We start from the raw sequence: 27,867 nt of genomic DNA, 5'->3' as shown, positions 1-27,867 counted from the left end.
ATCATCACTTTCCCATAGCTCCTTGAGCCCAGGACAGGTACAGAAGTTGGAGCCTCATGTATTTCAAGAGGGGGGTTATATCTCTGCTGTAAGGCCAGAGGAACACTCAGCTGCCTCAGGCTTTATGCATCCCATAGACTTTATCTTAGCACAGGATGAACTGTCGTCTGGAGGGACTTTTTCCTCTGCTAACTGCGTGGGGAAGGGGTTCATCCTGCCTAATTTATCCCCTAACAGACATCTGGCTTGGAGGAGACAACCAAGCTCACCTCGACGAGATGAATGCCCCAGGCACTCTCCTGGGCTCAGCCACACTGAGCCTGTTTGTGGGCTTTGGGATCATTTTGCTTTACCTGCCAGCTGCCTCTGTTTAGAAATCAGTGCTCTCCAGTTGACAGTGTTAGTGGTTGTATTTTTAATCTTTTAGTTTTTTTGTTGGATAAGAGATTTTGTAACGACTCTGCCTCTAGTCCTTCTAAGCATAATTCTTTGATCTGAGTACATGACGAAATTAGTATGAGGCGCCTGCTTTCTCACACCCTAACAGTGTTAAAGGGGATTCCCTCAATCTTCCCTATCTTCTCTATGCCATTTTTTGCTTACTTTCCTGCTAACACTTTTGGATGCAGCAAGCGTGAACTGGTATGTTATGCTTGAACTCACAGAGCAAAGGAAATTGCAGGAAGTAAGTGATTGTGGGCCATTTTCTGTTATTAATTCGTATGGCATCCCCATGCTGACCTAGCTGCACAGTGTTATTACACTGCTATTCAGTGAGTTAAGCAACAGCTCTATTTAAAAATAATCATAAACGATATCAGGAGTCTTTTCTGCTGAATGAGAATGCATTTGCGCCAAGATGTATGGTATCCTCATATTGCCCCAACGGCTCTCTTGTCCTCTGCTTCCTGTCCTTGGTGGATGCCACGATGGATTCCCCTCCTTCCAGGCAGTGCTCCTAGCTGCAAGAGCAGCACTGCTTGGCCCCAGCTCTTATGCTCTCTCAAGCACCTCTATGCCACTGCAAGTGAGAGAGTATTTCTCACTCACCTGCTTAGTACTGCTAGCCAGCGACTTAGCACAAAATCAGCCTCTTACCTGCAGCAATTCAATCCTGTAGTCTTAATTAACTACAAACAATAGTTTCTGTACTTCAGCTTTCAAAGTTTCATGGTTACTGTCTACCTATTCATTTACTTGCTAAGAAGTTTACAGCCTGAGCCAAGCCCTGGCACTTTCTTTTCTTGTATTAGGCTTGACGTGGTCCTTGGGAGCAAGTGCTACCTGTTATGACTTCTGCAAGGGATACTTTTGCCCCAAGTTTCCTCTGACGGACACTTTCAGTTTTTCCACTAATTTCAACAAGTGAGCACTGAACAAGACTTACAGAGCTCCTCCAGGCCTGCTTTTCTTGGCTATTTTTGCCCCAGAACAGCAGATCTTTGAGAGTTACTTGTGCTTGATTGCAGGCTGGATTTTCTGGTTTCCATCCCAAACTGAAAATAATTTGTCTTTCAAAACCTGGACACTTACACTTCAGCTGGGCTCAGGAGGCTGCACTTCCATGGGAAGTCCTAACACAAATCCTAGCCCTTGTTGCCACCTCTAACCTGTTGGCTTTACGTATGGCCATACTTTTACACCTGCTACCTGGTTCCTGGTTATGCCATCTATGCAGCAGTCCATCTGCTGCATGATCTTTCATAAACATAGATCTTATTATGTGTTATCATAAACATACATCTTTATGCTACATGGGGCTATTCAAAGTGTGTCTTTTGAGCTCTCTGTTGATGTGATATATCATGCATTTCTGGGTATTATAAACATCACCGAATTCTTTTACCTTATTCTGGACCTTTCCAGCAGGCCTCTGGATTTGGAGAGAGCTCCTTAGGTCAAGTATACTTGCAATTCCTGTTGTGCTGTTTCAAGCTCTACTTGGACAGACACACAAGAGCAGCTTTGCCAGTAGGTTTGTTTCATGCCACCGAGACAAATTAAGTTTGGCTTTTTAAAATTCAGTGCCGATTCTTCCCTGGTACAGGATTGCTGTGTTTGCCTTGCATTTGACTACAGCGTCTCTCTGGGAACTCATTTTCCAGTGTCATAGATCAAGCATTTCTCAACCTTTGCTTTACAAACATATTGAGAGACGTAATAATGCTGGCCAGTTTCTCTGCTGGCGTAACTCCACCAAGATGAACAGTTATGCCAGAAGATAATTTGACCCAAAGTTTCCTCCTCATCATCTACATCAGCCATCATCAGCTTGGTCCTCCAGCTGCACATTCAGGATTTTATTACACCTTTGGATTTGTAATCCTTGTGGCTCCAACAGGATGGTTATTCTTCATTGCTTGGCACTGACCCCTGGCCTGTGATCACGTCCATATATTTGACTGCTTTTCATTAAACCTGAGTTAGCCAACAGCTCCATGAATGCTAAACCTGGCATCACTTCTTCCCTTGCTCTCCTGGATCTCATTTACCATGCACACACTGGGGCATTGCTCTTTGTTGTCCCCGCATCTGGCTTCACCACCTCGAGGTGCTTTTACAATGACTCATGCCTTTTATTTACTGCTTACTGCTCTTGCAAGTTTGTGAGTTTGTTTGACTGCATCCTTTGCAACATCAACAGCTCTTTCCAAAACCCAGTTGATTTCGTGCAACGATCTTGTTTTCTGCTGGTGTATCACTCATAACAAAGATAATTCACCTACAAAAAAAATGAGATCGTCTTCAGCTTTACAGAGAGCAGCTTTAATCAGCAGGTCTGTAAGCGACCAGGCACTAGTATGAGCGGCTGCTCCACTCTGCCACACTGGGAGAGTGAACCCAGCCTGGCACTTATCCTCATCATTGAGGGAGACCTGGATTTTGTACTCATGCCCTGTATTAAGTCTTTTCATGTGTCATGCTCCATCCCCTCAGCACTTTCTCTCCTCCTCCTACTCGGTGTAGAGCATCGGTGCTCAGGGTACAAGGAAGGGACATCAACTGCCATGGTCACCATCCTCACAGGTTAGAGTCCCTCCAGGCCTGGCTGATGTGGCACTCAGCCAGGCAACGGCACGGTGTTAGCAACCAAAGGTGCGTTCCCACTCACAGCTGGGCAGGCAGAGTGGCTCCCGGGAGGCTGGGGATTGAGCTATGCGGGATGGCCTCCATCAGGACACAGGGCTGCAGGCTCCAGCTTTGCTCACATGCTCCCAGCCCTGACAGTGTGCAGAGACACCAACAAACAGTGGGGACGTGCAGGGAACGCGTTCATAAATGGAAAGCAGGCAGCTCTCATCCTGCATGCCTGGCATGCATTTTCGTCCGGCTCTACCAAAACAATTGCAGAAGTTGTCTGCAGCTCCTGGGAAGTGCAGCTAGCCCAGGCAGAGTAAAGACAGTTTTAAAGGAGAAAAGCTATTCAAAAAAAACTACCAAGAAACTAGGAGAATTTTTGGTTGCAAGTCAGTTATTTCTGCTCTGCTTACTGTTATGTAGTAGTAGAGGTGTATACGTTGATGATGGTCAGGAGCTAGTCATTTAAGCACTTGCAGTACAGTCCTAAAGCATTTTCCATGGCTTGAAAGTGGTCATTTCTAGGTTTACAGCTCTCTACAGAGACTGCACTGTGAGAAAGATGGTGCTCAGAAGGTCTGCAAAATGGTTCAAAGCCTTTGACTATTACACGCTCTACCAACAAACTACCGTGTATGAGTCTTGCTCTTTCTTGAGATTATAGGAATTATATACTTAATGGCATGAAAGACTTACACAGGTCAAGGTTTGGCTAGCTCGAAGGTTATGGACATTCCTCAAGCTCTGAAGAGATCTAAAGGGCTCTAACCACTATTTTTATTGCTAGCTCTTTCTAGTGGTTAATACTGTGGCCACTTCTGGCAGTGGGGCCCCACCTTGCTGGTACTGTACCCCATCCAGCAGAGGGAGAGCACCTCGAAGATCTCTGTCCTTCAACTGTAGGATGGGACAGAGGAGGAGGATGCACAGAAAGCAAGGGGGCAAAGGATCATTGCAGCACGGCCAGAAAAACAGTCTCCTATCTCCTCAAAAGCGGTGACGTTCATTTCTTTCTCTGCCACATCCCTGCCCAGAAGGCTGGATTTTTTCTGCCATCAAAAAAGAAGGCTTGAGGAAGATCCTGTTGTTCTCCACAGCTATCTCATGGGAGGAAAGAAAGAAGAGAGACACAGACTCTTCTCAGAGGAGCGCACTCCAAGAATGAGAGGCAGTGGCCAAAAGCTGGGACACGGGCTATATATATAGGGAACTATATATAGGGAAAAACTTTTTCATCGAGAAGGTCAAACACTGGACCAGGGCCCAGCGACGTGGTGGGATATCTGACCTTGGAGATACTCAGAACTCCACTGTACAAGGCCCCAAGCAAAATGCTGGTCATAGTTTGAGCTGGGGCTTGGACTCCACTATGGGAGTGGGACCATCCACAATCCCAGAAGGGCTGGGCCCGAGCTGCCTTCTGAGGAGGTGCACTGGGGTAAGCGTTGCTGGGTGGGGTAAGCAGACATTTGAGACCCAGAGGCACTCGTGGGTATTGCTCCATGCAGCGCAGACTCTGCAGGCCTGAATAAGGTGTTGCTGTGCTCAGAAGACAATTATTTCCTCCGGTGGTGCTAGAAACATGGCTGCACAGGGTACCACTGGACTCCAACACCCCTGGCTTCCCTCAGAGCCCCCCTTCTTCACCCGGAGGCTGCATTGCTGCATCCACCCCTGCTCTATGTGTGCAAAGCTTCATGTGGACTCTGAAGGCAAAGAGGTTTTCACATCTTCCCTGTGACCAAGTCATCAGAAGCTCCCTCCTCGTCCTCCTGTGATTATATAGGGACTGCTGGGGAAGTCTGGAACTTCCTAAGGACTGCTGGCTAGGGAGGCTGGCCACATGACCTAGTCTTGCATTTTAGGGGCAAAAGGAAGCAATGAAGACCCCTGTCCTTTAGAAAAGCACCTAGAAGAATTGGAACAGGAACCTTTTGCCTTCAAATCCAGCCCAGCTGCAGCTGGCTTTATTAGGGCCTTAAGGGTTTCAGGCTCAGGTGAAGCCAGAGCATGTATCAGAGTGGGGATATGGCAATTCTTCCTCATCCTCTTTTGCTGAGTTTGGTAGCTGCAGAGCTGGTGGAGCATCTCTGGCTCTGGAGACACTAACGCTGAGGCAGACTCCTTGTAATTGAAGTGACATTTAGCGTTTGCTTTACTGGCTCCCTCAGAGACCTCAGCGCTGGCTCAGCTTGTAACCTGACAGCGCTGCTCGACTGGATGTAGCGCTGAGACTCAAACTGGGTCACGGAGAAGGAGGCGGCACACTGACTGTGTGTGCCTTCAAGATGCCTGTCAGCAGCTCAGCAGGGTCCTCACGTAATTTTGGATGGGCTTGCTCCCTGGCACAACAAAGCACGAGGTGGTCCTGGCATGGGTTAGAGATCTGCCCAAGTTCCTGCTCATCTCTCCCATCGGCTGAAGGACTGTTAGACAGGGTACAGCTCTAAAGAGCAGCAGAGCCCTGAAGCAGCAATGTTTGTAGCGTCTGTATACCCACACAGAGTTTCAGTTTTTTCAGGGTCAGTGAAAATGTCCTCTAATGTACTAGAAAGGGCCCCACTGTGCCCTGGCCAGCTCCAGGATGGGGCTGGTGTAGTGCCTTGCTCTGAAGGCATCCCCACACAAAAGGCCTTGGCTGTGCCTGCGGGTGGGGTGATCCTGCTATCTGCACATGGTTTTCTAAGGTTTCACAGTGGGCCTTGGAGGCACAGCTTGTTCTTCCTTCCCTGATCCTGGCTACCAGTAGCTGGAAAGAGCCTACCTGGTCTCCTGGTATAGTTTCTGCTATCAGCTTGTACAAGTGATGCTCATAATAGGGGATGATGGTTACAGTCCTAGGTCAGCTGTGGTTATCTGTCAGTGATGGCCCTCAGAAAGCTAGGGTTTTATTTTCCATAGGTGTTCCTAGCTCCTGGGGAGCTGTGTGAGTGCTTGGCCAGGAGCTCCTCCCCGTCGTGGCTCCCACTTCCTGTTGGCTGGAGCCAGTCTTGCCTGTCTGGCTGGACTGAGCCCACCTGCGCAGTGGTGGCTTCCTGCATGCACGTCTCCACAAAGCCGCAATGGCGAGGTGTGCTCTTGCCTGCATGCCTGCTGAAGCGCTTGCTCTTCTGTAGTGGCTTAAGCATGGCCGATCTGAGCTGCTATTTGCTCTGAATGTGCAGCTGAGAGAGCTTCCAACAAGGGCTTGACTGGGAAGAGAGCAGTGGCTTGCAGACCTGGAGAAAGGTTGTTACATGGAGGAGATGAGAGGATGTGTGGACGGAGGGATGAGTGAGCCTGGGAAATGCAGGAGTTGGCTAATTCCCTGGCATCATCTTGACTGAAAGCTAGAAGCCATGCAGGGTCTCTGGTGGGGGGGCCATGGAGGGGGGTTGTTTCCTGTGTGACAGTGACTACATGTGTGTTATACCAGCTCCACAGGCAGTCACAAGATGTTGAGGAGGTTCCCCCCAGGGCTGGCAGGCATCCCACTTAGCCTGCACCAAGGTGGGGACATGTACCCTACTGGGTGATGGACCCTGTGGGAAGGGGCATCTGGAGCAGCCCCAAGGGTCCCTGCCAGATGCTGGCATAGGGAAGGTTGCAGAGCTCAGGCTGTTGACTTGGGAGGGGAAAGCACTTGCTTGTGGTGCTGCCAGCCATGCTCCAGCCTCCAGCTGCCAAGGCATGGGAGTCTTCAGGAATCTGGGAAGAGCCCATGTCTGGGGTCCTGCTGGGACAGTGGCAGGAGGCCATAGGAATGACTGAGGAAGGGAGTGGGAGCATCCTCTCATCTGGCCCTGTGCAGCCAGGGCGCCAGGCAGATCCACAGCCTCTTCTCCCTCACTGCTTCAATCCTCCCAAGATCTTGGCTGGTATCACCATGGCAGTGAGTAGTCTCAGGGGCCAGGGGCAAGATGCTTGACGGGGAAGGAGGGCGGCCTGCCCTGGGAGAAAGACAGGCTGGGTCCCTCCAACACCAGTGAGCCAGCGCCAAACACCAGGGAGCAAGCGCCCACAAGTTGGCTGCTGCCCATGCTGCCCTTGGCCACCGCACAGGCTGGAGCATTCAGGTGGCCTCCAAGGCTACAGGGGCACCAGGGCAGAGTGGGCAGGCAGGGTGGCCTCTGTGCAGTCCATGTCTCCTGCGGGACTGCACTACCTAGCAGGGCTGGGATGTGTCTCCCCAGAAAGCACTTCCAAAGCCAGAGCTGGCTTGTTAATGCGGCTCAGCTCACCAGGGAGCTGGAAATCCAGCTCCGGTGGTGGCTGCAGAGCTCTTGGCAGTAAGCCCTGGGGCTCTTCCCCTCCTTTCTCAACCATACCACCAGGGATGTTGTTCCTAAGCCTGTCAATAGCATTGGTCCTGCTCCTATTCCCATCAGGCTTCCATAGGTGCCCAGGCCTGGCCTCTGTATATCTAATTCAGGGCTCTTCCACCAAGGTCTATGGATCTCATTCCTCTGTGAAAGAGATGGCTGAGAGTTTCTTTGGCCTTACTGCGATGGAGATGAGCCACCATGAATCACAATACCGCCTATCACTTCCTCTCGACTTCTGTGGCCCTTCTCTTGAAGCTGCTCCCTCTAGAGAGGCCCCCTTGTCCAGTGACTTGTCTGGGAAGGTTTTTTGGGAATGAGAGAGTCACTCCAGCCTGGTGCTCTTGTGTAGGCTGAGGTAGGAAGCGAGCAGTCACCCTGGAGCTAGCTCCATCCCTGCTGCAGGCTCTGATGATGTGGGGATGTGAGGTCTTTCCACTCAGTGTCCCAGCCTAGAAGGGGACCCTGGCATGCTCAGGCTGCTGGAGGAGCCACTGAGGTGCCAGGGCTGCATTGTGTCCTTGGAGCAGGACAGAGATATCCAGAGAGACTTGTACCACCACGAGCTAAATCTCTGTCTACTGGGGCACTAATGGAGCTGGGAAGGGAAGGAAAGCTGTACTGAGTACCTGGCATGGACACTGTCCTCATGCTGCTCTACAGAGCAGGTTAGGGACTTACTAGCATCAGCACTGAGGAAGGTGTTAGTAGGAGTGCAAGCTCGAGGACAAGAGCAGTCCCCTAATAAGGAAGCATGAAGCCACATCCAGCCCACCCATTGGCTCTCCTCTAGGAGGAGGAGAACTCCAGCCTCTTGATGGGCACCTTTGGCACCTCACAGCCAAAATCACAGTTTCCTGAGGGACCCACTTCCTACTGGGCTTACACGGGTTCTGGCACTGCTGCTCTCTGCCAACCCCATTGAGGGGTTATTGGAGGACCCTGACTGACTGACTTACATACAGGGATCTGGGGCCTGGAGAGCTGTGGAGAAGGCGCAGCACCAAAGGCAGAAACTGTGGGCCTGCTGCCTGCCTGGCAGCTGTCAGTGTGCCAGCACGGAGCTGGCCAGCAGGATGCTGTGTATGCCTGGTGCTTGCAGTCCCTCTGAAATACAACAGACAAATGGAACCAGACAGGCTGGCTCAAATGGTAAAGATCAAATCCCAGGAGCCCAGGGCTGCTGTCAGCAAGATGAGGCACTCGGAGCCATCCTAGGAGCTGGAGGCACTGCTGCTGCCACATCGCCTGCCCCTCATGGTGATGCCCCCACCAAAAAAGCCATGTCCCAGCGTGACTGCAGCACAGTCCTGTTGGCAGAGTGCTGGATAGGATCCTGGCTGGTTGCTTGCAGAGGCTGAGGACAGAGCAAGTTCACACTGCTGTCACACAGCAGCACTGCAGTGCTGCGGGGGGAGAAACTGCAGCATGGACTGGCCTCACTTCTTCCCCCATGGTTGAGGACCATGCTAATCAGCAGGGACACAGAGCATATATGGATGCATGCTTGCCCTGGACCTCTGATATGTGGTAGGCTGTGCATGCCACAGCCAGGATCCAGGTAATGAATGGCATCGGTCCTCAGCAGCTCTGGCTCCAGCAGTCCATTCGGCCATTAGGGCAAATAGGGATGATCCTGCTGGGTCCCTGTTGGCAGATCTCCAGAACAGCTCGGGATTGTGGCCTGGCTTCTCCATGGACTCAGGAGGGAAGAGGGGAAGATGGCCCCAGAAGCAATGCCCTGCTGGGAAAAGCGGCGTAGCGCTGTGGCTCAGAAAGCTCGCTTCCCGCAGAGGCCTGTGAGGCCACCCTGGCCTCCTTCCGTGAGTAGAAACTTTAACCGCCTGCCAGAGGCTTTCACAAAGCCGGCAGCCGTGGGAGGAAGGTGGCGGTGCTGCAGCATGGCTTGACACTCACAGGAAACGCGCTTGTGGCGCCCACGCTGAGCACACACCTGCTCCCACAGGGCTGTGCAGCCACAGTGGGGCAGTCCAAAGGCACAAAGAGACCCGGAGAAGCAAAGGCAGACCTAGGTGGCCTGACACAGCCAGCTGGGGAGCTGCAGGTCCAAAGCATGGCTTGTTCATCCTCTTCCAGCCTCTAATGAGCTTCAAAGACGCCCCCCACATCTTTGGATCTGTGGGTCTCCATACACCTCCATCGCCGCACAACCCAACTGTTTCCGCCCTCCAAGTCGTACTCTGGGAGCAGGTAGCCATCTCACAGGTGCCCAAGTGTCAGTGACCTGGGAGGTGGCTCCCAGCATGAGGTGGTGCTGCTCTGCAGCCAGAGTGACCGCTGCAGGACAGGAGGGCCTGCAGTGCAGCCAGAGAGGTGGAGAGCAAGGAGGGGGCACCAGTAATTGGGATAACTGCTAAAGCCAATGAGGGGTGAGCAAGGAGGAAGGAAGGCCAGTGAGAGGCAGGGAACAAGGAGCCGTTGTGCACAGGCAGCCCAGGCACACAGCCCCAGCTCCTGCCAACAGCGAGAGCCAAACAAACGAGGACTGTTTGAACCAGGGGGAACAAGCAGACAGCAGGACAGAAAACAGACGTCCACTGGGAGAGAACTGGAGCCAAGGGCTTAGCTGGGAGCAGGGTGCTGCCGCATGGTGTGGGCTCAGGCTTCTCCTGCTCCCAGTGGGAAGATCTTCCCTTCTCCATACCAGGCAGGATGGTGCCATCTCCTAAGTCCTTCCCAAGGGCAGGGCAACAAATGATGGCACCATGCCCTGGGTGCTCCACGTCAGGACATGGGGGGCAGCCCTTCTCCCCCTCCCACTGAGGCTGTCCCTGAGACATTAAACTTTCATTCATGAAAAAAATAACAGGAAATCAGCCACTTGTCCTAAAAAACGTAGCCAGGTGTAGCCTACGCACAAGTTCTCCATGTGGTTTCAGTATACCGGAAACATGAAGCAACGGCATTGTTGAGTTCAACTCTTTGCAACAAAAACCAAAACCGATGTGTGCAGGGACCCTGTTTGAACATGAGTGTGAACAGCTAACCCAAGTCCTGGCTTGCCTTGCTTATTTGCAGGAAATGCTTTCTTTTGCTCAAAGGAGGAACTGAAATTTGAGGAGGGAAAACTCTGGCTGTGCATGTGAGCGGCAGGTGCCATACCAGGTGTCCCCAGCTGGGGCTCTCACAGCCAGTTTTCCAGGTCTCCTCAGCATGCAAGTGAGTATTTAGCCTCAGAAGGTACCCTGGGCTGTTAGTTCCTGTCAGGCTCTGAGCAGGGAGCTGCACGTGAGCGGCAGTATGGCCAACTGGACACAATTCCCACAGCCAGGAACTGCCCATGGGTGCTGGGCCAGAAGGAGTATTGCTGTTCCCAGGTTGGGCTTTCGCCAAAGGGTGCCTCTCTGTGCAATGCCACAGTGCTGCGCAAGCACCAAGCTGGCCCTAAAGACGAGTATGTGTAGTGAGCTGAGCTGCCGTGTCCTGCACAGCTGCTCTCTCCCATTGCACCTCCCTGGCCAGGATGCGCAAGCCCCTGGAGCATCCCAGCCTCGGTGGGGTGATGCTGCTACGGCAAGAAGAGATGAAGGTTTCCTCTGTGCCAGCTTCAGACATTGCCTGGGTAGGAGAGAGCTGGCAGGGTGAGATTTTGGGGAGGATGGCATCATCCAAACTTGCCCCTTTCAGGTGTCCGGGTGATTTGTGGAGGGAGTGGTGTCAGTCCCACTGTGGCATTTCGGAGCTGTGCTGGGTTGGGGTGCTATTTTGGGGGAACCTGTAGTTCTCAGCCCAGCGAGGGGCTGCTGGGGACCAGAGCCTGGTGGGGGCCATGCTTGCCCAGCTGACGCACCCGTCCCCACGTATCTTCCTCCAGCTCTGCGTTTGGAGCCCCTGCCTGCTGCCCTGCTGGCTCTGCTGGTCCTCGATCACCAGGGCCGGCTGGTAGCCCAGCCCTTTCAGTAATCCTTTGCTTAATGGCAGCGCTGTGCTGGGGCAGCCGCTAGCTCCCAGTACAAAGCCCAATGGGAATGGCCTCTCATCAGCCCCGATAGTGCTCTGCTGCTGGGAGGAGACGGGAAGGACTTGCTCCAGGCCAGGAAATCCTTGCTTTCTCCTCCAGCCAGGCCCACAGTGGGCAGCCACAATGTGAGCTTCCCCCCGCGTCGCTGCCAAGGCCCTGCCTAACCTGGGGGCCGGCCAGCCAGTCCGGTGAGCCGCAGGGGGAGGGATGGAGGGCGAGTGCAGGGAGGTGATAAGGAAACCAGCTCCTCTCCTGATTCCTGCAGGCCAGCTCAAGGCCTAGGGAAACACCACACAGCAGAGCAGGTGCAGAGTGACTCATGCAATGCTGGCCCTGGCCATGCCAGCCCAGACACCAATTTATTTTTCTGACAGCGTTACTCTCAGGGAATGTGAGCAGCCCCCTGCCAGGGCATGACGGGGACTTAAAATAGAAATGCTCTGGACTGTGCAGCCACAGCTCAAGGCCTTCCTCCATATATAGCAATGACATGCCTGGTACGCCTGGAGGAACCCAAACACACCAGGCACGTGTGTGTGTTATACGTGCACCTGCGTACATGTGTTAAGCTGGGGAATACCTTCTTCAAGACCTTCATTCCTTCCTGCAGGAACACACAGAAAACCACATGGGTACATGGATGCACTCCATGTGTGCCGTGCTCCTTCACTGTGCCTGTACACGTGGTACATGGGCATCTGCACAATGCCCAGATGCGCACACCACCAGTGGCATTTTCCATGCCCTCTGCGATGCTCCACTTCGATCACCCTCCAGGGTGCTTCCAAGGTGCCTGTTCCCGAATCTCAGCCCTGTGGGGCAGGCTGAGACGTCCCAGCGGGAGACTATAACCCACACAGTACAAAGCTGATGAGGGATCCTGTCGGATCTAGGGAGCTGCCAATGCTTTCTAGGGATTTGCTAGAGGCTCTTGTTGCAGGGCTAGCGCCAGCCCCACCTGGTTCATTTGCCACGCAAAAGTATCAGGGAGTTTTGCAGACAAGCCTATGCTGCCCCCCAGATTGGAAACTCCAGTTCCAATCACTTGGTACAGAGCCAAATCTCAGGAGCTGGTCTAGAGAGCAGGATCAGATCTGCCCCATGAATGGTGCATCACCTAGGGCTTCTGTCCCTAGTGTGCACAGCATGCGTGCTGACCCAAGAGATTGGACATGTCTTGGCACCACAGCCATAATGGGATCACGGAAGGGAACCAGAAAAGAGTAAATGCGGCAGCACAGATGCGGCCAGGTCCCCACGAGCAAATGGGTGCATGTGGTACTGCCAACACAGCCAGGAGAAAATCGCACCTGGGCTTTGTATCATCCATCCCGAGGCAGAGCAGGCAATCCCTCCTTTTGAGCAGGCTTTACAGGTCATTTGCAGGCTGCATTTTGGCTTTAAAAGCTGATGGCATCCTTTGGAACACATCACTTTCCCTACGAGGGCACTAAGAACTGAGGATGAGAAAACTCATTGCATGCCACAAGCATAAATCACTGAGATGAGCAGTGCAGGGCTGTGACTGCATGTGCTGAGGCTCGGTGCATGCAGGGTGAGCAAGCCTGGGCCCCCACACTGTACGACACAGTCACAGGGTGGCCAGGTTACACACGCAGGAGTGTGCTGCACCCACGCACTACGTTGAAAGCAGGAATAGCTTGGCACAGGGACACATGGCACGTGATGCAGAGCACAGGCTGAGGGTCTGATTTGAAGGGAAAACCTTAATTTTACCCTTACTAGACTTTTCCAAACCAGAGTGCTGGACATTGGGCTGTGTTATAGAAAGGCATAAGGGGCAGCAACCATGCTGGGGGTTTGCATGCACAATGCCAGCTTGTGCAGGTGATGCCTGTCCAGCCCCTGCTGAGACACAAGCATTTCTTAGGGCCCTTCCGTTAGGCAGACCAAAAACTTCTGTGGCCTCTCTGAGCCCCCAAACCCCACTGGGCAGGCAGCAGGGAAAACTTGGGCATGTGCTTCACAGAGGAGGAAATTCAGGCAGAAGCCCAAGATCTAGCCTCCAAATGAAGTGAGTCATCCTAGTGACGGTGCCAGGCAGGTGGGCTCATTTCTCCTTCTGGAAAGACCTGGAGTTTGCCATGTTCCTCCAGCTACTCATTGCTCTCAGGGCTGGCCTGACTGCTCATCCTGCTGGTTTTGGTGGCCAGACACCAGCTCCTGGCTTGCCTTGCCCTTTCGATAGGTCCCTTACCCCAGCTAAATCAAGCACCTCAGGGAATATATTGAACAGTGGAGGCTCCCTTCTGAGGGCGTCTTGTGATGTCCTTAAAACAATGAACTCATCTGTCCAGCTTTAACTGTTTTGCATAGACTGAATTTAGGGATTGGCTTCCTGTTATTCTGTCCGAACTCATCCATGTGCCCATTTTGCACAACTATGAGCTTTCTTTAGGTTTGAAAAATTCCTCAACGTGCCAAGATTTGCTGAAAAAATCATCATTTGCAGGGGGAAGCTGTTCATAATGCTGTGCTAAGACTCCTGGATTTTGAGAGATATTTGGGCTGCCGGTATAAAAATCTTTCCCTCTAGGAGATGCTGTTTGATATCATCCTTGGATACTTATGGGCTGGAAAGAACTTCATCACCCTCATGTGCCTGGGATGTGACACTGCCTCTTCCCACTAAAAGAACAGAAATAATCAGTGAACAGGTCTAGGGGTTTGGTTTGCTGTGCCGAGGAGAGCCCCTGAGCTCTGGGAGAAACTGGGACTTCCCCGACCCTGATAGACTGACCCTGTTGCCACATGGATTCCTGTCCCCAGGTGAATGACACCGCACAGGTAGACATGCCCATGGCTTTCTGGTGTTTCTTTTGCCAAAAAAATAATCTCTTTTGCTGTGTGGTGAGGCCAGAAGTTTCTTGAGACTTTGCTGAGTTCAGGCACCCTGGGAGATCACTGTAGCTCCTAAAGCCTTGTGTTCAGCCATGCAGGATCAGGCACTGTGGGTTTTCTGCTCCAGCACTACTGCAAACACCAAGATCTTTTCTGGATCGATATTGTAGGAGATGCTCTGAGCCCAGCACCTTTCTCCAGGTGAGGATAATACAGAAGCATTTGCAGAAGAGAGATGAAAAAGCTGGTGTGCAGAGCTGATCAGCACGTGATGGCCAAGCTTGCTTGCAGAGAGACATGCTTCTCCATCTAGTCGTGCACTCTATGTCTCATGGCTGGGGGTGTTTCTGCACTTGCAGGACCTGTCTAGCTCCAGAATTCCCTGCTGAATGCAGGAATTCAGCCCACTGCACCCTCCTGCCCTGCATCCACTTGTTCGGGGAGCACGGCCACCAGCCTGTGTCGCCACCAGGAGCCTTTCTGCCTCCTTTTGGGGGATCTTATTATTGACATTCCCCTCCCCAACATCTTCTGCAGAGGGTATTAAACTCCACCGCAGCTGTTGGGGGCCAAGGCTTGGGGTCTGCCTCCTCCCCAAGCGAACCAAGGGGTTCCCTGCAGACCCACATCTTGAGATGCGAGCAGGGACATGGAAAGTGAGCAAAACCACCCTCCCTTGGAGAATCACACGCAAAGCAGGGGGATCTGCTGAGATGAGTCCCAAAGCAAAATCATACCTGTTCCCTCCTGGCAGGATGTAAAGCCTCCGAGCACTGGAGGGGCCACATCTGAGGGGGCTGGGTCCCACACCAGGGACACGTGGGGGCCACCAGCAGTGCTGCAGGAAGGACATACAAGAGCTCTTTTGTCCTTTCTTTCTCATCCAAGCCCTGCACTGCTGCCTGCTCAGCCCAGCCCGGTCCCGCTCAGAGGCAGAGGGGCCTGTGGGTGCCCCAAGCCTGCACGCTGACCCTTGAAGCCAACCCCACTGCAGTCCAGAGGCTGCAATGGGACAAACTGCCATTGGGAAAAACATCCAGGTGAGGAACTGGGCCTTGCTGCCTCGAGGCTGTGCACAAGCAGATGCTGCCTCACACCTCGGCCCTTGCGGGTTTTTTCCCCGAAAGCAGCACACCACCTGTGTCTGGCAGGAGCTCATCTCTGCAAAGGCAGTGTTTTAAACCTCTCTGGGGCTGGATCCACTTTGTACCTGAATGTTTTCCCTGGTGGAAGCAGCCTCCAGTTTAAATACACCAATGAGGGTCCTTTGCAGAGCAAAAGTCCTCTGGAGGTCCAGCTGGAAGGCCTCAATCTCTCGGGAAGGCATCATTGCAAGCACCTGTTCCAGCTCCTGTCCTTAGAAAAGGTACTTTCCGATATTCTCCCAGCAGCTGTTCTTTCTTTGGGGGCTGGAGATACTGCTGGCTGTTTCCCGTGGTGCAAACCTCCTTCCTGGGGTGCAGGCTGCTCACCTGCTGCTCCATCGTGGGACAGCCTGTGTGTGCTGGGGCAAGGGCCAGCCTCTGCTGAGGACATGGGGACCAGCCTAGCACCTGTCCACAGGTGTTGCTGGACTGCTCATGAGAGCTATAACCCATTGAGTATCCGGCTCAGTTTTCCACACGGTGCTCACTGATAACCAAGGCTCGGACTGAGTGCGACCCCTAAGTGGCCATTGAAAAGTGGCTTTTCAAATATGTATGGCTGGAGGCTGAATGTGAGGGGTTGCTGTAAGGTGGCACAAGCTGCAAGCAAGCAGCTCACAGATCAGTTAAAAAAAGACAAATACAGGTTTGCTCTTTTCCTGTTTACCCTGGTTTTCACAATCTCCTTCTCAAATCATTCAGATTGTCTCATGGATGCATGTGCAAGGTTCCCAGAGGTTTTAGGTGACAGAGGATATAGCTTGCACAGCTGCACCACACACAATGTCCTCACTTTGGACAGCACACGCTTTTTGAACTTTAGCTCTGCCAACCTTGGATTTTTCTCTTCTCCAAAGCTCTCTGACCTCATCACCGTGTCACAGCTTCTGTTTGCAAATGGAGAAAAGGATGCATAGAAAGTCAGAAAATATTTCTTTTTAAGTGTGGCCATTACTTCTTATGAGGACCTTGCTCTCTATTCTCCTTCCTAAGAGTAGGACTTCGCTCAAGCGAGCACCTAGTTTTCATTAGCGTTTTTCTGTTGAAATTTTTCTTCAAAACAATTGCAGGAAATTAGGCTCTTTTGAAGCGACAAATATATACGCATCAGTTTAGGTCGTCCGTTTACTCATAATGAATGCACAGTTCCTAGGCAACCACCAGCTTCCAGCTCAGTGAGTCCTTCCCTTTATACGTGACAAGTCCAAAATAGCAACTTTGTCTTGGGCACCACAGCCTTTCTATCTGAGGATTATCTACCACTTGTAAAACCTTTAAGGAGCTGCACAAGACTGCCAGATATGGCTTTCATAGTTCAGTTTGGAGTCATATCTTGCCAACAAATTAAATGTTTGTACTTCAATATGTGACTTTAAGATTACCGGTTACTATTTACAGACTGTTAGTAACTCACCTTGGCCATATTAGGGCTGGGTCTGCTATGCCGCAGATCTACCTAATCATCTGTATTGCAGCTTCTAGTATTTGAGGTAGGTACACCAAATAATTCTCTTGTGACTACGCTTCCTTTCATGTTTCTCGTGGCATGGGTCGATTTCTGCTTCCCAGAGACGGAGAAGGGAACGATGCCTTCATAGTAGCATTTGAATGCCTAAGAGGGCAGATTAAGGCTTTCACCCCAGAACCTCCCTCCTGGGGAACAGCTCTGCATTTGAAGGACCTGTTTACTTCCATCCAAGGGGCTTACTGGAGGCCTTTCAGGGACGTGGGCTGGGCGCCTTCCTGCAGATACTGCTTGCTGCCTATCCTCAGCCACCAGCCAGGAGAGGGGAGCTCTGAGCTGCCTTTTCTGCCTGCCTTTTCTGCTGGGGAGCACTGGCTGCTCTAAAGCTCCCTCCTAAACGCCTGTGGATGGCCATGTCATCTGTCCTGGGGGACAAAGAGACAACCACCAGCATCCAGGGACAGAGATCTGTGCAGATCAAGGCCAAAAGATGCAGGAGATACTCTGCAGTTAGCGAGGGACAGGACAGAAACACTATCCCAGGGCACAGAAAGAAAAGATGGGATAACCAGTTCTGCCATTTTAACCTCATCAGGTGTGTCTACTGGTTGCATGTTGCGACAACTCTCCATCAGAGCTCGCAGAAACATTGTGCACAGAAACCACATGCTCTGCACCGAGGGAGCTGAGAGGGGAGCAAAGGAAGAGCTGCTGCTACCAGCGAGCCCTCTCATACTCCGGGTACCATGTGCCCGTGCTGCACATGTGCCGGACAGCATCCCTCCTGGCTCCTGCCACAGCACGCGTGCAGTGCTTTCATACTCCCATCATGCCAACCCACCACACCTCACTCTGATGGCTCTGCTGCTTGTAGACATGGATTTTCCCAGCAAGGAAAAGGGTCTGTACCTAACCCAGCTTTACACGAGGCAACCTCACTCCCCTTGGCAAACTAGCTTGTTTGCTGCGTGGCCTGTATTTCCCTCTCCAGTTCACACCAGCTGCCAGCTCCTTTTCCACTGCACAGCAGTTTTTCGCCTCCCATCTCCATCTCTTGTAGGTCTCCCTCTTCCCAGCACCATTTGCACAAGTCCACATTTCCAAAGTGCCCCATTTCTCCAGAGCCGGAGTAAAGACATGCAGAGCAGGTCTGCACCCCATCGATGCCCCCTGACCCATGCCTGGAGCCTGCAGAGTGGAGCTGGAGGCGCCTTCCTGCAGGACTGTGGCATCCTGCAGCCCAGAAGAAACAGTTTGGCCAGCATGTGCCTCTCCTCATCCCATCGTGCTGCAGCGCGGAGAAAGGGCGGCAGAGCCATGGAAAAGAGCCCTGATGTCAGGGGCATGGGGTCCCGGTGCAGTGCATACATGGGGACCAGATTAGCTGCCCATCCTGAGCGCAAGGGTGTTGGCGCTGCAGAAGCTTGGGGCAGCCCACAGGGCCACACTGCGAGCAGGTGTACGGCCCCGCATGGGTGTGTGCCAGTGCTTACAGAAGGTCGCGCTGTCCCTGAAGTGCTTCCCACACTGGACACAGGCATAGGGCCACTCGCCAGTGTGCGTCCACTGATGCTGCAGCGGGTTGGAGCTGAGGCCGAAGGTCTTGCCGCATTGAGCGCAGGCATAGGGGTGCTCACTCAAATGCATCCACTGGTACTGCAGCAGGTTGGAGCTGAGGCTGAAATGACAGCCGCACCGGGAGCACTGGTAGGGCCGCTCGCCGGTGTGGGTGTGCTGGTGCTGCAGCAGGTTGGAGCCTCTGGGTGAAGTGTTTCCTGCGCTGGGCACAGGTGAACTGCTGCTCACTGGCATGTGTCCACTGGTGCTGCAGCAGATTGGAGCTGAGGCTGAAGGTCTTGCCACACTGGGAACATTGGTATGGGCAGTTGCTGGTGTGTGTGCACTGATGGCAGATGAGATCAGAGCTCTGGGCAAAGCCCTTGCCGCACTCACTGCACTTGTAGTGTTTCTCACCCGCGTGGGCTCGCTGATGCTACACCAGCTCTATGCTCAGCCCAAACCAGTGTCCACAGTTGGAACATTTGTGGGGCTTCTCCTGGCTGCACGTGCACTGCTACTGGATCAGGTAGGAGCTGAGGAAGGACGAAGGCCTTGCCGCATTCAGTGCACTTGTAGGGGCACTGGCCAGTGTGTGTGCGGTGGTGCTTCAACAGCACGGAGCTGTCGCCAAAGCCCTTCCCGCAAGTGGGACTCTTGTATGGGCACTCGCCAGCATGGATTCGCAGGTGTCTGATCAGGTCAGAGCTCTGCGCAAAGCCCTTCCCGCATTTGCCACATTTATAGGGTCTCTCTGCCAAGGGGTCTTTTGGGAGCAGGCTCTCTGCGCCTTCCCTGAGATCCCCACGGCCGGGGAGGGCCTAAAATTGCCACCCTGCTCTGTCGCCAGCAGCCTGGGAGAAGGTGTCCCTGAAGTCCCCTCGCAAGCCAGGTGGTTCAGCCATCTCAGCAGCAGGACCCTCCATCTCTTCCTCCTCCATGTTCTCATCATCTGCCAGAAGAAAGAAAATCCAACTGTAAGTTCTCCCACGGATTGTCCGGACACTCCGGCACAGGGTGGAGTCCCCGCTCCCATGGAAATCACCCTAAGCAGAGCCAGGAGTCTAAAGTACCCAAAAGGAGATGAACACCTCCAAGGAGTGCACAGGACCTCAGTAGAGGAGCCACTTGGTAGCAGTGACCATCCTCAACGAAGGGAGGAAGACATACACAACGTCCACTGCACGCAGTAAACCTTGACTTTATGAATGGAAAGAGTACAGAAATGAGGAAAATAAAGTGGCTAGGAGTAAAATCCTTGGAGGTAACTGTGGTGATCTCACTGGGGAGCAGTGCTGGTCCTGCTGCCCAGCTTGGTTTTGCTACAGATACCTCCTTAAAGGCCTGGGGATGGCAGGGAAAGAGGTTGAAGCCACCAGCTTTCATTCTGAGACACCAAACAGAAAGCCTCAAGGAGGACCAAAAGGAGCAGAGCGCACTAGATATTTTACTGAACGCATGGATTTGAAGGTAGGCAAGGTACACCTTTGATGCAGAGAGTATGCACAAGCACACTGGAGGGCAGTGTTAATGTTCAAAAGCTGGGAACAGAACAGAGACGTGCCCTGAACTGGCACACAGCAGGACAGCTTGCTGGAGGAAGAGCCGGTGGCTGGCAGTTCCCAGGCCTAGCCTCGCAGCAGATGACAAATGTCACACTGTGGCAAACACAAGCGCTGCATCCAGCTGTCTGACTGTGACTGAGACAAACCCAGGAGTCCACAATCTTCCCTCATCACCTGCGCTGAAAACAAGAAGAACCTGGCACAGGTGCCCGGAGGCAGGGCAAGGAGAGGATTGAATGTGGGTATGAACACATCATCTGGGCCTGCTTCCTCCCAGGGTGTATGCAGAGTGCCGATCCCAGGGTGTCCCCATAGCCATTATCCTCCCTCCCAACCCCATATGCATTGAAAAGAGCAAGGTGAGGGAACGTGGCCAGCCCAACAGGGCGGGAACAGCAAAGCGTAGCCCTTCCCCAGGGAATGCAGGCTGCTGCTTCTGCTGCAGGCTAGTTACGCTCCCAGCCGGGCACTCAGCATCTGAGCATCACAGACACCTCACCCAGAGCCTGGGTCCTGCAGCCACAAAATCTCTTTCCCCTTGAGGACAGTTTGTATGTCCTAAATGCTTCAGGGCTTATCCTACCAGAGACCAGTATGGGGTTAACAGTAGAGGCAAGGGAAGAGCTGGGTCAAGCTGGTCCTTCTCCAGGACAGAAATTCTGCAGCCTCTCCACCATTGTTCCCCAGCCACTTTCTCCCCTCTCTAGCTGCAAGAGTCCAGTGCCCTTGTCTTGCAAGGGCACCTTCAAGCTTCACTTGCCTCTGCTTCCCCTGAGGCTGCCTCTCCTTCTTCCTTAAAGATCAAGGTTACCTGCTCAAACCTGGCAGGCAAGACATGCCAAGCATACCTTTGACATTTTGCATATCAGTGAGCACAAGCTGGTGTGAACAAGCCACAGAAACGTCACACTGGGACCTCTGCAGTTGGAAATGATAGAGGAGGGACACTCCACAGACTAGCTGAATAGGGCATGCCTGGGACAACAAAGACCCCAGGGTCAGGGGATGCACTTCCAGCAACGGGAGAAGAGCAATTGGTTGCAAAAGGTTCACACAGGAAATGTGCACGTGTTCAGGGCATCCACATGCAAAACAGATACACAAACTTGGAAGGGAAGCCTGGAAGAGAACAGGGATCTGCCCTGCGGGGAGATGGAAAGAGCTTGGCAGGTTCAGCCTGGCCAACTTCAGGCCTAGAAATACACAGAGGCACTGCTCAAGAGGAAGAAGAATTACTCAAGATATTGTTGGCACAAGAACAAATTGGCCACCAGTAAATTTAAGCTGGAAAGGAGAAGGCAGCTGTGGACCATGAGAGCAGCATGGGATGGAATGGCCTTCCTGAGACAAGACTGCAAAAAGCCCAGCTGCTTCAGAGCTGGTGCCAGGTACTTTGATGAATCAGATTATGCAGAAGGCGCCTGTGAGAGCAAGGACTGTACTAAGAGCCAGGACCCCTTTTCCTTCTCCTTGCCAGCAGCTGGTTCCCCAGCTTTTAGCGCTGCTTCTGCAAGACGCCACAAAAGGATGTTGGCTGGCAGACAGCGGGACGGAGGCTAAGGCTATTACCCTGATTGAACAGGCTGTACAAAGACCTTCCTCAGCAAGGTCCGTAGCCCTGGCAAGCAGCTGAGGTGGGAGGGGTGCACTGGGCATCCCTTGAGCATGTGGGATGCCCCCGACTTGCTCGGAGCAGTGCCTCCTGCCCTAAACATTTCTGAGGCACTAACGAGACTCCACTTCTGCACACAGGTTATTGGCCAGTTTGGGAGAGAAAAGGCACCAAGAATAAACCAGTGGGCGCTGTCTGCATGGTTTTGGTGCCCCTCAGAGGCACAGGCTGGCTGCCCAGACCAGGGCATGCTGTTCTGAGATGTGTCTGGGGTACAGCTTTAGAGCTTGCGCTACGTGCAATCAGAGCATCTTGTGAACAGGGCTACAACACAGGAATCTGGAGCAGAAAGCCAAAATGAGCCAGCGCTCCTGAGGCACTGGGGCTGCTCTGGAAGGAAAAGAAGCTACCGAGCTGGAGAGTGACAACAGCGACATCCTCTGTGTGAGAAGTGACACATACTTGCTCACAAGCAGTCAGGACGGGAGCTACGGCCCCTCCAGAGCTACATGGGAGTGGTGGTCTGGGGCCAACAAGAGGGAAGAGGTGGACAGGACACCACAGCACTGCTGATGCAGCCTCCAGGTGCATGTCCACACCAGCAGACCACAGATGCTAGGCAAGGGGAGGATGTTGACTCTTCCTTTAAGCTCATGTAGGAGAAAATATCAGTTCTGCTTTGGGGAGACAGCTCGGTTTAGGAAAGCCTGGCAGCAGCGAGATCTAGGAAGGAGATGGGGCTGCCAGTTGCTCTCCCCTGGGAGACCTGCTGGGAGCCACATCCTTGCCAACAGAACATAAGAAATTTAAGCCACTGGGGCTTAAAGACAGCCTTCTTTGGACTAGGCTCCCTTGCCATCAGAAGCAGCAGGCTTTTCCCATCAGGGGCTGAGCGAAGCCAGTCTTGCGTTGTGCAAAACCCAGGTGCTGACTGCTGTGCTGGTTATGAACAGTGCGTGCTCTGCTACCTACCTATTCTCAGTCCCCAGCCAGATGGGAAACTGAGGCACAGAGCTGCCAGCTACACAGGGCTAGAACTAGAGAAGGGTTTAAACCTTGCACCTTCTCCATAGCTTCTACAAAAAAGTTCTCAGGGCTCCTTTTTCCCTCCCTTAAGTCTCCAGAGAGGTCGCTTAGTCTCTTTACGGTGCTAACCACATTTTGGGACGTGCAAGCCCAGCAAGGCTTGCACAGGTCAGAGGGATCAACTGCAGAATCAGCCTAATAAGGTAGGCAGGGGAGATTGGGCACTAGCAACAGGGAGCTTTTGGAGAGACCCCTGGGTGCCTAGCTTGCTCAGCACCTGCCAGTATTTGTGCTGGCAGGGCCAGACAGGATGCTGTCAGCCTCTGGAGGAGTCTTGCTGCTGGAGAAGCACCCTGAAGAGGACCACGCCACCCAGGCAGGAGGCCCAGGATCACTGTGCCATCACTCTGCCTTGCAGCCCTAGGTCTGAGTGCCCTGCAGGCAGGAAGCCAGTCCCTCGGGCACCCCCAGAGCACAAGCACCTCTCCGCCAGCCCAGGGGCTCTCCCAACTGCCCAGCTCTCCAGATCACTTTGTGGATGCCAGTGGCACAGCCCCCCCCAGCCCAGTGTCCCCACTCACCTGGCATCCCGGCTGTGCAGTGCAGATGGGCAGGGGCACCAGAGGGCAGTGGCGTGAGCAGTGTTCCAGACGGGCTGCGCAACCCCAGCTCCTCACTGCAGATCAGAGGTTGGCTACTCTTCTCTTTTGTGTAATTTTTCTCTGGCAAAGGGCTCTGGGAAATGTAGTTTTCTGGTGCAATAAACCATAGGAAGAGGTAGTTCCCTTTGCAAAGTGCTATGGGAAACGTAGTTCAAGTCCTGGAGGATTCAGTTGCAATTTAGGGCTGCCCTTTCTCCTGTGCCATTCTCCAGGTTGTCCCAGCCCAGTGTGCATGGCCTTGTCCCCAGTATCCCCATGGCTCCTCTGACTGCTGCACTGAAATGCTTATGGGAAGATGTGGGGCTGCCACACTCTGCACAAGCCAGCTTGGGGGGCTCAGTGATGAGGAGCATGCAGGCCCCTGTTGTGACAGGCTGAGGGCACCACAGCAGTGTTACACAGCAGTGACAGGGCTGGCCCTATGCCGGCCCTGTCTCACCCCATGGCACGCTCAGCTACAGGCGCAGCAGAGACTGTCCTTGTTGCAGGGAGCGCAGGACAGGAGCATTGTACTGCATGCTGGAGGCAAGACACCTGGCAGGGTGCAGACTGAAAACAAAACCCACTCTGTCCCCAAGCATCCAAAAGCATGGACTGTGCATTGAAGCAGAGCCCTGGCAGGACTGGCTGTAGCACCCAGCTTGCCCCATCTCCCAGCAGTAAAGACCCTCCTGGGTAGGCCAAAGCCCTGCAACCTGCAGCAAAATGCCCATCGGGACCCGCACGGGGCACATAGGGAATGCATGGGTGCACTGCCCACAGTAGAGAGTTAGGGCAGAGCAGAGCAGCAAAGGCTCCTGCCCATGGTAATGCCACATCCCTGTGACTTGTTCCAAGCCTTGTTTCTGCAGGCCTGACCCGCAGCATCTCTCTGCACCTTCCTGCTTTCCCTCCAGCTTCCCCAGGACCCAGCAGCACTGGCAGGCATGGGAACCCAGGTCCCCCAGAGGAGGGTGCCAGCTCTGGATGTGGGCTCAGTTGTGCTACCATGCTTCCTTCCCCATGGGGTGCCCACAGCTGGCAGGCTGGGTCCCCTGCCAGGGCTCTGAGCTCTTGCTCTGAGCTCCATCTACCTGCAGATGGCCCTTTCCTCCTGCCCCACGCCGCCAGCGTGGGGACTGAGCCAGGGATAGCCATGGAGGCATGTGGAGGTGTTTAGGCTGGAGGGGCTGGTTACGTGGGGCTGTGCCGCTCACTCTGTGACTTTGTTCACAGTTTGGGGCTTGCAGGAGCTGTTGCTGTTGGGTACCAGTTAGACTCCCCACCCTTTCTTTCCGCAACCCCATCTTGGACCTGCGCAGGGGCACATTCTCACCACCTCACCACCTCCCACGTTCCCTTCAGGAGTATCACAAGCTGCTGGGCCTTCCCACTGCCCGTGGGAAAGGTGCCAGCCACAACTGGAGCCATCGGGCAGGTGTGCCAGGCTCATGTCTGGGCAGATGCCAGTAAAACTCACGCCTAGCGTCCCCCTAAGAGCAAAGCTAGTGGGAGTTGTGCTGCTACAGCGGAGGGGAGGTCAAAGAGATGCTGCACTGCCGCTGGGGTCTGACCCAAGAGCTCAGCCCCATGCCAGGTCTCTCACCTCAAAAGAGACTCTGCCCAGCTGAAAAGCCCCAACCCTCCTGTGGGGTGGCAGGAACGTGGTAGCCTAGAGGAACTGCCCCTTGCAGAGGAGATGCCGGAGGTGGCTGCGGCAGGCTGGGAACACCCTCCATGGTTTCTGGTGTTTGGGGGTAGTGTCCCCATGCTGGTGCAGGCCTGGCTCCATCAGTACTATTTAAATGATACTATAAGTATCATTTTTCTTGCTAGCAGGAAGCAAGGAGGCTGGAGACCTTGCTGGGCAGTACTACCCTGCCCAAGCCCCTTCCTGCTGCCCTGGCAGGGGGCAGAGCAGGGGCAATCAGCCAGGCAGGGCTCACACTGCCCCAGAGCCTCTCCACGGGCCCAGCGGTTACTGGCAGGGTAGACCGAGGCAAATGCCGGGGAAGTCCTGGGAGCCCAGTGGCCAGTGAAGCTGGGAGCAGGGAAGCCAGCTTTGTGGCTGTGGGATTGTGGCAGGATCAGGACTCCAAGGCAGCAGGGCTGCAGAAAGCAGTTTGGCCTCTGGGCTGAGTTTCAAGCTAACACCTTCTGAAAAGCCTTACTCTAGAGCAGGACTGACCACTGGGGAGCTCACACAGGGTCTCTCCTGCCTGGGTCTCAGGTGGAAGGTGCTAAAAACTAGCTTCTTTCCAGCCCAGTGTAGTTCACCCTTCAAGGATGTCCTAGGGGCAGGCACAGTCTGGGCCCTGGCAATCCATAGCGGGGGGGATACTGAGGGCTGGCAGGGGATGCAGAGGATGCAGGTGCCCAGGCCTGGTGCATGGTGCTGGTGCACCGTGCCTGGCTTACAATGCCCAGTACTGGTGCAAGGTGTGCAGTGCCAATACTAGAGCGAGTGTGCAACCAGTGTGTTGTGTGGATGCACAGCGCTCAGTGCAGGTGCCTGGTGCCCAGTGCTGGTGCCACTTTCCATGCTGGTGCCAGTGTGCATGACAGTTCTGGTGCCAGTGCATGGTGCTGGTGTCAGGTGCTAGTGTCAGTGCCTCTGCCTCATGCCAGTGCCTGTGCCCTTGCTGGTCCTGGTGTCCACGGCCTGCTGGCCGTGTCCATGCCCACACTGGTGTCTTTGCCATTGTCCATGTCGGTGCCTGTGCCCGTGCCCGTGCTCATGTCCATGCTGGTGTCTGTCAGTGTCCAGTACCAGTGCTAGTGTTAATGCCAGTGCCTGTGCTCATGCCCATGCTGGTGCCCAGAGCCAGTGCTGGTGCCTGTGCCCATGCTGGTGTCAGTGCTAGTGCTGGTGCTATTGACGGTGCTGGTGCCGTTATCGGTGTCCATGTCAGTGTCAGTGCTGGTGCTGGTGCCACTGGCAGTGTCTGTGTCGGTGCCAGTGACAGTGCTGGTGCCCATGCCCGTGCCCATGCCCATGCCCATGCCCATGCCCGTGCCAGTACTGTTGCCTGAGGTGGTGCCAGTGCCTCTTCCTATGCTGGTGCCCATGCCAGTGCCAGTGCTGGTATCTGTGCCACTGCCTGTGCCCGCATCCATGCTGCTGCCTGTACCAGTGGTGTGGTGTCCATGCTGGTGCTAGAGCCGGTGCTGGTGCTCGTGTCTGTGCCAGTGCCCGTGCCTGTGCCCGCGTCCGTGCCGCTGCTGGTACTGGCGTCTGTGTCGGTGCCAGTGCCGGTGTCTGTGCTGGTGCCCGTGCCTGTGCGGGTGCCGGGACCGGGGTCGCGACCGGTGTCCGTGCTGGTGCTGGTGCTGGTGCCCGTGTCCGTGCCGGGGCCGGGGCCGGGGCCCGTGTCCGTGCCGCCGCCGGGGCCGGGGCCGAGGCTGGTGTCCGTGCCCGTGCCGGTGCCGGTGCCCGTGCCGGGGCCGGGGTTGGGGCCGGTGCCCGTGTCCGTGCCCATGCCGGGGCCGGGGCCAGGGCCCGTGTCCGTGCCCGTGTCCGTGCCGCCGCCGGTGCCGGGGCCGGGGCCGGGGCCGGGGCCGGGGCCGGGGCCCGTGCCCGTGCCTGTGCCGGGGCCGGGGCCGGGGCCGGGGCCCGTGCCCGTGCCCGTGCCGGGGCCGGGGCCGGGGCCGGGGCCCGTGCCCGTGTCCGTGCCGGGGCCGGTGCCGGGGTTGGGGCCGGTGCCCGTGTCCGTGCCGCCGCCGGGGCCGGGGCCGGAGCCGGTGTCCGTGTCCGTGCCCGTGCCGGGGCCGGGGCCCGTGTCCGTGTCCGTGCCCGTGCCGGGGCCGGGGCGCGGCGCGGGGGCGCGGCCGGGGCGGCCCCGCCCGGGGCGGGCCGTGCGGCAGAGGAAGCGCAGCCCGAGGCCAGAGCCGCCGCCCGCGGCCGGCCGGAGCGCGGCTCGGTGAGTGACGGGACCGGCTCCGCTGCTCCCTCTCCCCGGGCCCTCCCCTGTCTGCCCGAGACCCCTCGCTGCCTGTCTCGGTCCCCTTCTCTGCCGCTTTGCCTGCTTGCCTGCCCTGACGCCGTCCCGTCTCAGCTTGCCTCACTTCCCCCTCTCTCCTTGCTCCTGTTCTCCTTCTCCCCTTTGCCTACCCTCCACCTTCCCCTCTGCCTACTTGCCCCTGCTCTGTCCCTTCATCGCTCCTGCCTCTGCCTGCCCTTCACCCCCAGCCTCTTCCTGCCCCCACCTCTCCCCAGCACCTGCCTCCTCCTTTCTCAGAAACCTACCTCCTCTCAAAAACTCTTTCCCCACCCCATTGCCCTATTTGCACCCTGCCTCCCACCCAGGACCCCCTCCTTCATCCTAGCACCCTGCCTGCCCCTGTGTCCTCTCCCTCCTTCCTTCCTGCTCTGCTATCTCGGCTCTCAGACCACACATCTGAAATGTACAGTCGTGCATCGGGGGGGCTCATGGGACTGGCAGGGAGGGGTGAACAAAGTTCCATGGGAACAGCCCTTGGCACTAATGCCCTACGGCACTTTGGAGCAGGCAGATCCCCCTGTGTCCTGAGTTAAAGGAGTCTTTCTTTTGTAGGTGGTGGGAGGTGAGAGGCAGCCTGCTCACTCTGCAGCCGCCAGCCAGGACGTGTGGGCTGACAAGGAACCGGGAGGAGC

At 54.8% G+C, this 27,867-nt stretch overlaps 1 long non-coding RNA gene across 2 annotated transcripts; it reads right to left on the bottom strand.

Annotated features, from left to right (window-relative positions):
- Positions 1 to 493: 493 nt before the first annotated feature.
- Positions 494 to 26,652, bottom strand: LOC138061726 (uncharacterized). 2 transcript variants are annotated; one of them, XR_011135640.1, is made up of 3 exons: positions 23,175 to 26,652; positions 14,961 to 19,342; positions 494 to 2,722 (listed from the first exon to the last, which is right to left on the bottom strand). It is a non-coding gene; the product is annotated as an uncharacterized lncRNA (long non-coding RNA). The 2 variants fall into 2 exon arrangements; XR_011135641.1 differs by lacking the exon at positions 494 to 2,722 and having other exon boundaries at positions 10,116 to 15,061; positions 15,434 to 19,342; positions 23,175 to 26,645.
- Positions 26,653 to 27,867: the final 1,215 nt, after the last annotated feature.

Source organism: Struthio camelus, chromosome 20 (assembly GCF_040807025.1).
Source record: "Struthio camelus isolate bStrCam1 chromosome 20, bStrCam1.hap1, whole genome shotgun sequence".
Taxonomy (NCBI): domain Eukaryota; kingdom Metazoa; phylum Chordata; class Aves; order Struthioniformes; family Struthionidae; genus Struthio; species Struthio camelus.
This window is presented reverse-complemented; position numbering and strand designations above follow the sequence as displayed.